Source organism: Anneissia japonica, unplaced genomic scaffold (genome assembly GCF_011630105.1).
Source record: "Anneissia japonica isolate Jap-2015-1 unplaced genomic scaffold, ASM1163010v1 scaffold131_len961581_cov171, whole genome shotgun sequence".
NCBI lineage: Eukaryota > Metazoa > Echinodermata > Crinoidea > Comatulida > Comatulidae > Anneissia > Anneissia japonica.
In genome coordinates, this window is record NW_022750285.1 from 117776 (window position 1) to 127831 (window position 10056).

General features: G+C 34.3%; 1 pseudogene; it reads right to left on the minus strand.

The window, feature by feature from the left end:
* LOC117121296 overlaps positions 1–3019 on the minus strand; it is a 6611-nt pseudogene extending 3592 nt beyond the window's left edge.
* Between the last annotated feature and the right edge of the window lie 7037 nt (positions 3020–10056).

Below are 10056 nucleotides of genomic sequence, written 5' to 3' on the forward strand. Positions count from 1 at the left end.
CTAGGTAAGGAAAGGTTGCTGTGAAATATACCACCTGAAAAAGAAAGCAGTTTTGACGTCTATATAACGTTAATTAGGTAGTTTTCGCCGCACGACGTTAACCTTAACTTTAACCTTAGTACCCAACATGCAACGCGATAGCTCCGCCCCTTTTGTAAACAAACTGAAATACGCACGCGAAAAAACCCGTAACTAACGGACGTCACGTAAAATACTGAAATTAACGTACTCCGCAACGCAAGATGAATAAATTATGACGTCATTCGTTAACGTTAAGGTTAACGTCGTGCGGCGAAAACTATCTATTATCAACAATATATTATCTCTTTTTAACATCAAGAATAAACATTCATTAAGATATAGTACACCTTTAATTGACATTTTCGGAATGCCAATCAAACTAAAATGCTGACCAATCAGACCAGGAATACATGCATGCGTTGGACCGTAGCAACAATATCCAAGGGGTGAGGCTTAGCAAAAAGCCTCATTAATTAATTAACAAATCAATAATATTAATGTTAAAGTACTTTAAAACACAATCTTACTTTGCCAGATGATTTGATGCCATTTTTACAGCAAAAGAAAACGATAACCCAGGCAACAGCCAAGCAGCCTAACAGAAGCCAGACGATCGAACCAGTCTCGTTCATGCTAGAAGCTTCGTGCAAAACAGCATTCCTACAAATATATATATATATATATATATATATATATATATATATATGTAATGTATAAATAATATATAAATGAATATACAAATGAGATAAAGATAGATGAAGGCCCATTTTTTGTTATAAATTTTTTTGGAGAAATCAAATTTATGCATTAAAATGCTGTTGTGACAGAAAGTATTATTTTCATATTTAAAATATTTCAATTTATGAAAAGGCACAAATGGCAGAAACAGAAATTGTATGTGATGTAGGTCCTAAATGAAAATTCATTAAAATTAAAATGTTAAATTGATTGTGAAAAACATATATAAAAAAAAAAGACAATTAAAAATCTTTACCTGAAATACTCTTCGCTTGGTAATTTTCTGAGTGCTTTGAATGGATCCGTATAATTTGACAAGTCCGTTACTCCAGTCGTTTCGTTGTATTCCACACGATAATACTCTTTAAGGTCCTCGGAAAGACTGGACACATCAACGCACGTGTTGTTATCGGTCATGATGCTATGACCAGTGCGTAAGCAGTCTTCATAGAGACCGTAGCACATGTCAGTGTTCCACTTGTGACCGCAGCCAATCCACGGCAGCGTGTTGGTGAATGAAGAAATTGTGTAATATATTGTATAAGTAAGAATGACGTTGTAGTAGACACCAATAAAGATTGACACCAGCACCATTCCATAACCAATGCCTTGAAAGTAAAATAAAACCCAAATTACAATTTAAAAAAAAACAAAAACAAAAACAAAAACAAAAGAGAGAAAAAAAAAACAACATACGAAAAAAAGAGAAAAAAACGAACCATCACAAGACATAAAAAAAAATCTTGCGCAGTTTTTTGTTTAATTTATTTATTTTCTCATCCGTTTAATTATTTTACTATTCGAATTTTCTTCGAGCAAACCTAACGGTAGTCACGCCTGCCTTTCGCCACCATTCATAACCTGCACAAAGATGCGCAGCAACGAAATGGATAACGAAACATGTCTCATTAAAAATTAAAATAAATAAAAACGAACAAAATAAAATTAAATACACTGTTAACATTGTTATTTCATTACCAATGCTTTGAATATAACCTTTGACAAATAACACAACTTTCGAACAATCTCTAGCTTTAAATCTTATTCTTTAGATGTGAATGTATCAATTCATTCATCATATGTATTTTGTTTTTAAATATTTTTTGGAAATGGATGAGCTTACAGTGGCATTTGTTCTCTGTCCAAACACGGAGATGTAGACCAGCGAAAAGCATAATGCAAAAATATATTAGAATTCTCATTTAAACATTAGAATAAGAATAAAACGAACAAAAGAAAATAATGAACAACATTGTTATACGTACTTACCTCGGAACATTGGTGCTATCTTCCATGACCCGGCAGGACCAGACCTGGAGAACTGCCCGATACACAATTCCAAACAGAACATCGGGAGTCCAGCTACGAACAACATGATCGCATATGGGATCAAAAATGCTCCTAATTTAACACAAAAAATAGTTCTTTGAAATACTATACTTGCTGTCAATCCGCCGATCGATCAATCAAGAGATCGATAAATCATTCAATATATAATCAATCAATTAATGAACCAGCCTATATCAACCAACCAAGTGCAGTCATCAACCAATCAGTTATTAAATTAGTCAATTCTAAACGTAATTTAGTTTTAATGTTCAAGGTTGAGAAATAATACTATCATGTAGATTATCTAGGTTTTTGCATTTGTTTTTTTTATGCCCAATTTCTTTTTCGTGTAGGGCCTAAATGTAATAAAATAAAATAAATAAAAACTTAATCATAATAATTATGCATTCAAACTGAAATTAAAGTTTTCAAACACATCAATACAGTTCAATTAAAATTTATCGAAATTTTTTTTTATAAAAAAATATGCCTGATATTGGGTATAATATTGTCAATTATCTTACCTCCACCGTTTTCATAGCATAAATATGGAAACCTCCAGACATTGCCTAAACCGACAGCATAGCCCAAGCATGACAGAAGGAAGGCCGTTTTGCTTTCCCAAGTTCCCCGATCCCCCGAAGATGAAGATCCGGATGACAATCCACTCTCTACGTCATCGCTAACTTTGGACACATTGGTGGCACCGCCTACCTCTTGTCCATTGGCACTCTTGGCTACATGAGATCCATTGGCACTATTTCTTTCCTTAGACATATCGGGGGTAAAGACGCCCGTGTATGCGCCTATTTTAGTGTCAATATCTACTTTAGGCATATCGACACTTTTGCCTACATTATTAGGTCCATTGGCGCTGCTGACCATATCTGACACCACTTGTGAACTTGGCACTGTGATGTCAGTGGAACTATGAGAAACAGATTCGTCCTCACGTTCGAACTTCAACGACGTGTGGACACCTTCAGTAGCCTGAATTTAGAAAATAAAATAATATACAAAGCATGGTTATGGTTATTTATAATAAGGTACGGTATGTAGGCCTATAAAGCTTAGATTTCTGTAGAAAAAGATTCCAATAAAACAAAAACAAAAATATATAAACTTAATAAAGTCATATTAATGCCTTAACAAAGGTGTTCTGAATTAAAACATTAAAATCACCAAACTAATTACCGGCATTCTTCTTTTCTTTTTTTAACTTCCTCCACATCCACACTAGGCCTACAGGTCGTGAGAAAAAGTTATGCTGTCACAGGAACTGTACCCAGGACCCTGGCAAGCATCTTAACCACTAAGCTATTCAACTCCAATTTAATTGCTTAAATACATTTATGTTACTAGGCTTATTGCACTGGGTCGATAGTAGGCCTACGAATGCATCCTCTATCCCTTAGGTATAACTGAAACCATTATTACTAGTTACAATTGAATAAGAACTAGGCCTATTTCTTACCATTTCAATAACAATTAACATTTCAGTCTATGCTAGGCTGTGTCAAGATAATAATACTTGAAAGAAAGAGACGGGAAGGCATTGTTAAAAGCCAACGGACGCAGAATTGTTTAAAAAAAACTATATAAAATGAATTTAACAATTTCATAATAAATATAATAGCGAAATTATCACATAATTATTTGGTGAGATTACAATTGGTATTTTGAACATAAACAGTTGCGTAGTAAAAGACAGTTCATTCTGTTGCCTCACATGCTGAGGTATTATAAATCGATTACTGATAAACGCCCTCTCAAACACGACACATCTCCAAACAAAATCCATTGACTGACAAAAATTTTACTCCATATCTTTACTGTGCTTAAGTTCATTTAAAAATGTAGCTTACCGGTCCAACTCGTCTACTATATTTAAATATTTTCCAACAAGACATTAAAAAATAAGGACTAACAACAATTTAGCGTAAATCTATATCTTAGGTAAGTATTACAGGGTAGTATAATACTCTTTCTATGGAATAAAGAGATCAGCGAATTGCCATCTTTATGTAAACGAACTTGTATGCTGTGGCTGAAGTTTCTACTCTGCGCGAACGCAGCAAGTACTTGTACCAAAGAACTTAAATAGCAGAAAAATGAGCTACTCCGCATATTTGCATTAAAAACGATGGAACATTCGCCCTCCTGCGGTTGCAGTAAAATTTGAACATTACTAAGTGGAGAAACTAAAGGAAACAAGCAAACAAGAGCAGCGCCTTTATTATTTTTATTTAGCGCCGCAGCGCGGTTGCAGTAAAATTGCTCTCCGTGTACCCACAATGCCTTTTGAACGGATACAAACTTTTCTCAATGTAAAGCTCTAAAAACACGCTTAAAAATGTAGTAAAATTCTGGTTTACCGGTTCAATGCGTCTACTAGGCCTATATTTCCAATATTTCCCAAGACATAATTAAAAAGTAAGGGCTAAAAACAATTTATCAAAATCTTTGCAGAGGAGTTTTCATGAAACAAAAAGACAAGCGAAATGCGCATTATTTACCACAGCAATACGAATAGTCCACCGGAAATACGGATTTGACTGGACAAAATTGCAACAAAACGTTTTATGGTCTAAATATAAACTTAATTATATGTAAAACAACATACTGAAAGTTTACCAAAATAGGACTTATATAAAGGTGTTTTTTATAACCAAAAGTTCAGCACTATTTGAAAGTAGACTTTTACACGGTACGTACTGCGGTTTTCAAACTTTTCTTGATTATGATTGGTCAACATTTAGGTCAACGTAGGTCATATCTGTTTGTTGCCGGAAGAGTGAGAACCGCGTGCGAGCTTGGCGATCGCGAGGTTTGGTGTGCGAATCACAGATATATTTCTTCCGGTTTACAGGAATTACAGAGCTATATTGGAAATTAATTGGAATCATACCAGAGTTAGTTCATGTATGACCCTGACAAATTTTGTTGTAAAGTCTAGGCCTGAGGCCTTGTAATAACATCTCATTTTTTAGGCCCTAGCTTAGGCATTGCTTTCTTGCTTCCCGGTTCAGTCTCGCGCACACCTTGAAGTGCGTCACTTTCCCCGCATCGCAACGTTTTCTCGGCGGCCAACGGACGCATGAACATAATATAGAAAATCTTAGTAACGTAGGCCTGGGGCTATTTTCAATGTAATCTCATCAGTATCTAAGTGTAGAATGGAACCAGAAATGCATCGACCTACTGATGTAGAACTACTACTTTATTTATTGTCGAGTACCGTTTTTTTTTTGTTTTTTTTCTTCATTGTACAGTATCGCAAAAACTAGAGCAGTCTCAAAATCAAAAATCTTTCAACTTATATTTTGACGCCTTTTGAATTTATTTTTAGGATTCAAATCTGTATCATAACATAGGGCCTGCTAATTATTGAGTCGTTTACTCTATTCACGATACATGCATCCAAACAAAAACACTATTAAACAAACGGCGGTCTGACTGAGATTATAGTACACAGCATGCAGGCACGCAAATTGAAGACAATAGCCAAAATTGTAACAAATTACCGTATTTTATTTTAAAAATATTTTGTTTCGATGTTTTGACTCGAATGTTCTGATTTTTAAAGTATTTAATTTTAACACTTAAGACTTTCTGTATAACCTTTTGGAGACCCAGATGTGATCAGACGACCCTCAAAAATTCACTCACGGCCCAAACTTGGGTTACGACCCATGGGTTGCCAATCGTAGAATTAATAAATTAATAGTATATTATAGATTTTATTAGACCGCATGTCATGCATGCATAATGATATGCCAAATAAATATTAATAACATTTCAGTTCCTTAACCTTTTTATTTGTCAATTATAAGTGTTGGACATCAACCATCTATAATTTCATTTTTTTTACTTGCCTGCCTACCTCCTCCCCCCACTCCCCACCACCCACCACCATTGCTAACCATATTAAAGTTCATTCAGTAAAATTCAGTCATGCTATCGGTATTCCTTTGAGTTATAATCAGCTGGTACACTGAGTAAAAACAAACAAGATTCTTTCTCCAGATATTCGATCAATAGCAGTAGCCAATTTAGGGGGTGGGGGCCTTTTTAAAATTTCAAAAAATATTGAGAAAAAAATAATATATTCAAATTTTTGTCTACAGGTGCAGTAAGCATACATTTTCTTAGCTCTACTTCAGCCGCACGTGGTTGGGACTGAGGTAAAAAAGAAATATCGAATAGTACCTAGATGGGAAGACACTTTTATATACAGTAGTAAAATTCATCATCATCACATCACCAGGCAAAATAAAGCGTCAACAAATTTCTCATGATCTCTTATTAACGATTTTCGGCAACCATAGAGATCTAATTAATACTGTACATGTGATGTAAAAATAATCATCATTGATCGTATGTTTCTTTGTTGTTTATGTACTTTTGTTGCCATGAGAAAAACTAATTTCATATTTTAATTTGACAATAAAGCTATCTTGTATCTAATATGAATCGCTGGGATAGAAATATAATAACATAATTGTCTTCAATTTATCTACTTTACCTACTTCATGAGCCGAAAACCAATTTATCTTTACACACTTTTTATCATACTTGTATAATAGAGGCACGCACTCGAGTCATGTATTACAGTTAATTCAGATGTTTGTGGACAGAAAACACCGGTATCTTGTTATAAAATAAGATGTTATCTGCCTGTAAAGTGGTCTTTCGTTAATATCTGGTCATTTATGCAGTTCAATTCTACAATTTCCAGGTATATTCTTGACTTCCTTAGGAACGTGATGGGGACCACCCCCTTAAAATAGTTGGGGTACGTGTCGCCTGTCACCCCCGTCCATGCTATTCACCAGAAGACAAGGCATTATACAGGCATTATACAGTAATTCGGCACCAAATCCTGAATTTACGTGATTTCCAACATTTTTTTTTATATGAAGAGAGTAGAATAGTAGGCCTATTTCAAATAAATCAATTATCAGTCATTATTATACTTTTTAAAATATCAACAATTATTTTACACTATTTGCAAAAACATTTGGTTTATTGTATTAGCTATAAAATTTAATTGGTGTTTTTAGGTAAGAAAATATAATAATAGGCCTATTCCTATATAGGGCCTATTGATAAGATCACATACTTTTTTTCCGACTCCTGAGTCTCAGCTGGGTCGGCACACACTGGGCAGGCCTCACAGGGCGTAATAGCCCAGTGAAATAGTTCAGTTTTCTTTGCTATAAAAATCACCTTTCCCGTGGGTATATTTTGGTAAACTTTTTGTATGTTGTAGATATAAAATTTAACTATATATATTCATAAAAAAACGTTTTTTTGCAATTATGTCCAACTTTGGTGCTTCAAATCCGTATTTCTGGTGGACTAGAAACCAGTCATGGTTACCAATGTAAACAAACATGTCATACGCATGCGAACGTTTCTATTCGCTGCGCACGCACCTTTCACGACTGGGCGTCTTCTCACACACTTATAATACACGCATCATTCAATGAGACTAAATTTTCAAGATGTTTGAAAAGTTCTAGAAACAAGCTTAAATTCAGTAAAAAGTTCAGCTTACCGGTCCAACGCGTTTACTGTATTTCCAAATTTTCCAAGACATGTTAAATAATGAGTACTAAAAATGATATATCCTAAATTTTACCGAAGTATTGCAGTAGTAAATATTTACTCTTTCTATGAAAAAAGTAAATCCGTGAATTGCGCATTATTACCATAGCAATACGAACCACAGTCGTGGTTACTAAAGTATACAAACATATACGCATGCGCAAGTCCCTATTTCCTACTCACTTGCGTTTTAGCTACTAGGCCCGGGCTGCTGAGAGAACTCATCTCCTGAGCGCGCCTCTCGCGCACCTATACGCATGTAGTAACAACATTCATTGAGGCTAAATTTTCACTATGTCTAAAAAGTTCTAAAAACAAATCTAAATTTAGTAAAAAAATTTAGCTTACCGGTCCAACGCGTCTACTGTATTTCCAAATTTTCCAAGACATGTTGTAAAATGAGTACTAAAAGTGATATATCGTAAATTTACCGAAATTTCAGTAGTGAATATTCTTTTTCTCTCAATGAACAAAATAGTGTTGCGAATTGAGCATCATTTACCATGGCAATATCTACTACGGTCATGGTTACTAATGTAAACGAACATACAACGCATGCGCTAATTTATATTTGCTGCGTGCGCAACTCTAGTACACCTGCATTTAGGCCTACAGTACTTACTTTTTAGAGGCGTCAACATAATAAAACCTATGATGGCAGCCATTTTTAAATTTATGATGGCTGCCGTCATTGTCGAAAATTAAATGCTCCACAGTATAATTCCATTTCTTCTCGTTGAAAAATAGTAAAATTGATGTTTAACCTGTGTTATTGGGTTTCTGAGTCGAATAATCATAGTTTCTTTAAGCTAGGATGGCAGCCATTTTAAATTCAAGATGGCCGCCACATAAATCGTCGAAAAGCAAATATTTTGGTATATAAATCCATTTCTCTTCGATCAAAAATGGTAAATTTGGTGTCTAATCATATATTAATCGGTTCTCTGAGTCCAATGGATATAGTTTCAAAAATCTAGGATGTCAGCCATTTTGAAATTGAAGATGGCCACCACAAAAATCGTTGAAAATATTGGTATATATCCACTTCTCCACAATAAAAAAATTGTAAATTGGGTGTGCAATCATGTTATTGGGCTCTCTGAGTCTAACAAACATAGTTTCTTTAAGTTAGGATGGCAGCCATGTTAAAATTCAAGATGGCCGCCACATAAATCGTAGAAAAGCAAATATTTTGATATATAATTCCATTTCTCTTCGATCAAAAATGGTAAATTTGGTGTCTAACCATATATTAATCGGCTCTCTTAGTCTAATAAACATAGTTTCAAAAGGGTAGAATGTCAGCCAATTTGAAATGCAAATTGGCCGTCACAAAAATCGTCAAAATTCAAATATTTTGGTATAATAATTCCACTTCTCCTCGATCAGAAATGGTAAGCCTAAAGTTGTCAAAGCAGATGTTATTGGGCCATCCGAGTCCAATAAACATAGTTTCAAAAAGCTATTTCCCAAAAAAAATTAAAATTTAAAAAAAATGAAGTTTTACGGCAGCCATTTTGAATTTCAAAATGGCTGTCATCCTACCATTTTGAAACATTCTCACTGAATTAAGTGACGTACCCAATAACATATAGTTAGACACCAGATTTACCATTTTTGATCGTGGAGGAGAGGTGGAATTATATACCAAAAATTTTCAACGATTTTTGTGGTGGCCATCTTGAATATCCGATTGACTGACATCCTATGTATTTGAAACTATGGCCAATGGACTGAGACAGCCGATTAATATATACGATATTTTGCGAGTCCTGCATTCTAAAGCTTGATTTGAAATTATGATTTACCACTTTATTATATTGTGGCGGTTGATAGCTAATTTTTGTTGTACAGTGTTTTCTTTCAAAAAACTGTGTCTTGTTGGCCTGAGCTCTACACAGGGCAATATTCTACTTTTTTAACATGCTAAGAAATTCACATCATATAAATGCATTTTTGGGTTTGTACCGGGGTCTACAATGCAAGAAGCAGGAACGTTACCGCTCGTTCAATCTCAAATAATGTAAAAGAATACGTTAGACACAATTTAAGAATAAAAACCCCGTACACATCCAATTCACGTTCTTTCGTCAATAATTGTTATTTTCTTTACAACTTGAACATTGTATAACATACCGGTACATAACACATACAAGGGTATCGTTCAATTGCCGACGTTTCGTCTCCAAAAAAATTATCAAAACTAATTAATTTAACATAATACAGAAATATAAAGTGTACAACTACTTTCAACAATGTCACATTACTAATCCGTAATAACGAATTAGTAATTCGTTATTACGGATTCCTAATTCGTAATTACAGATTACTAATCCGTAATAACGAATTCGTTAATTC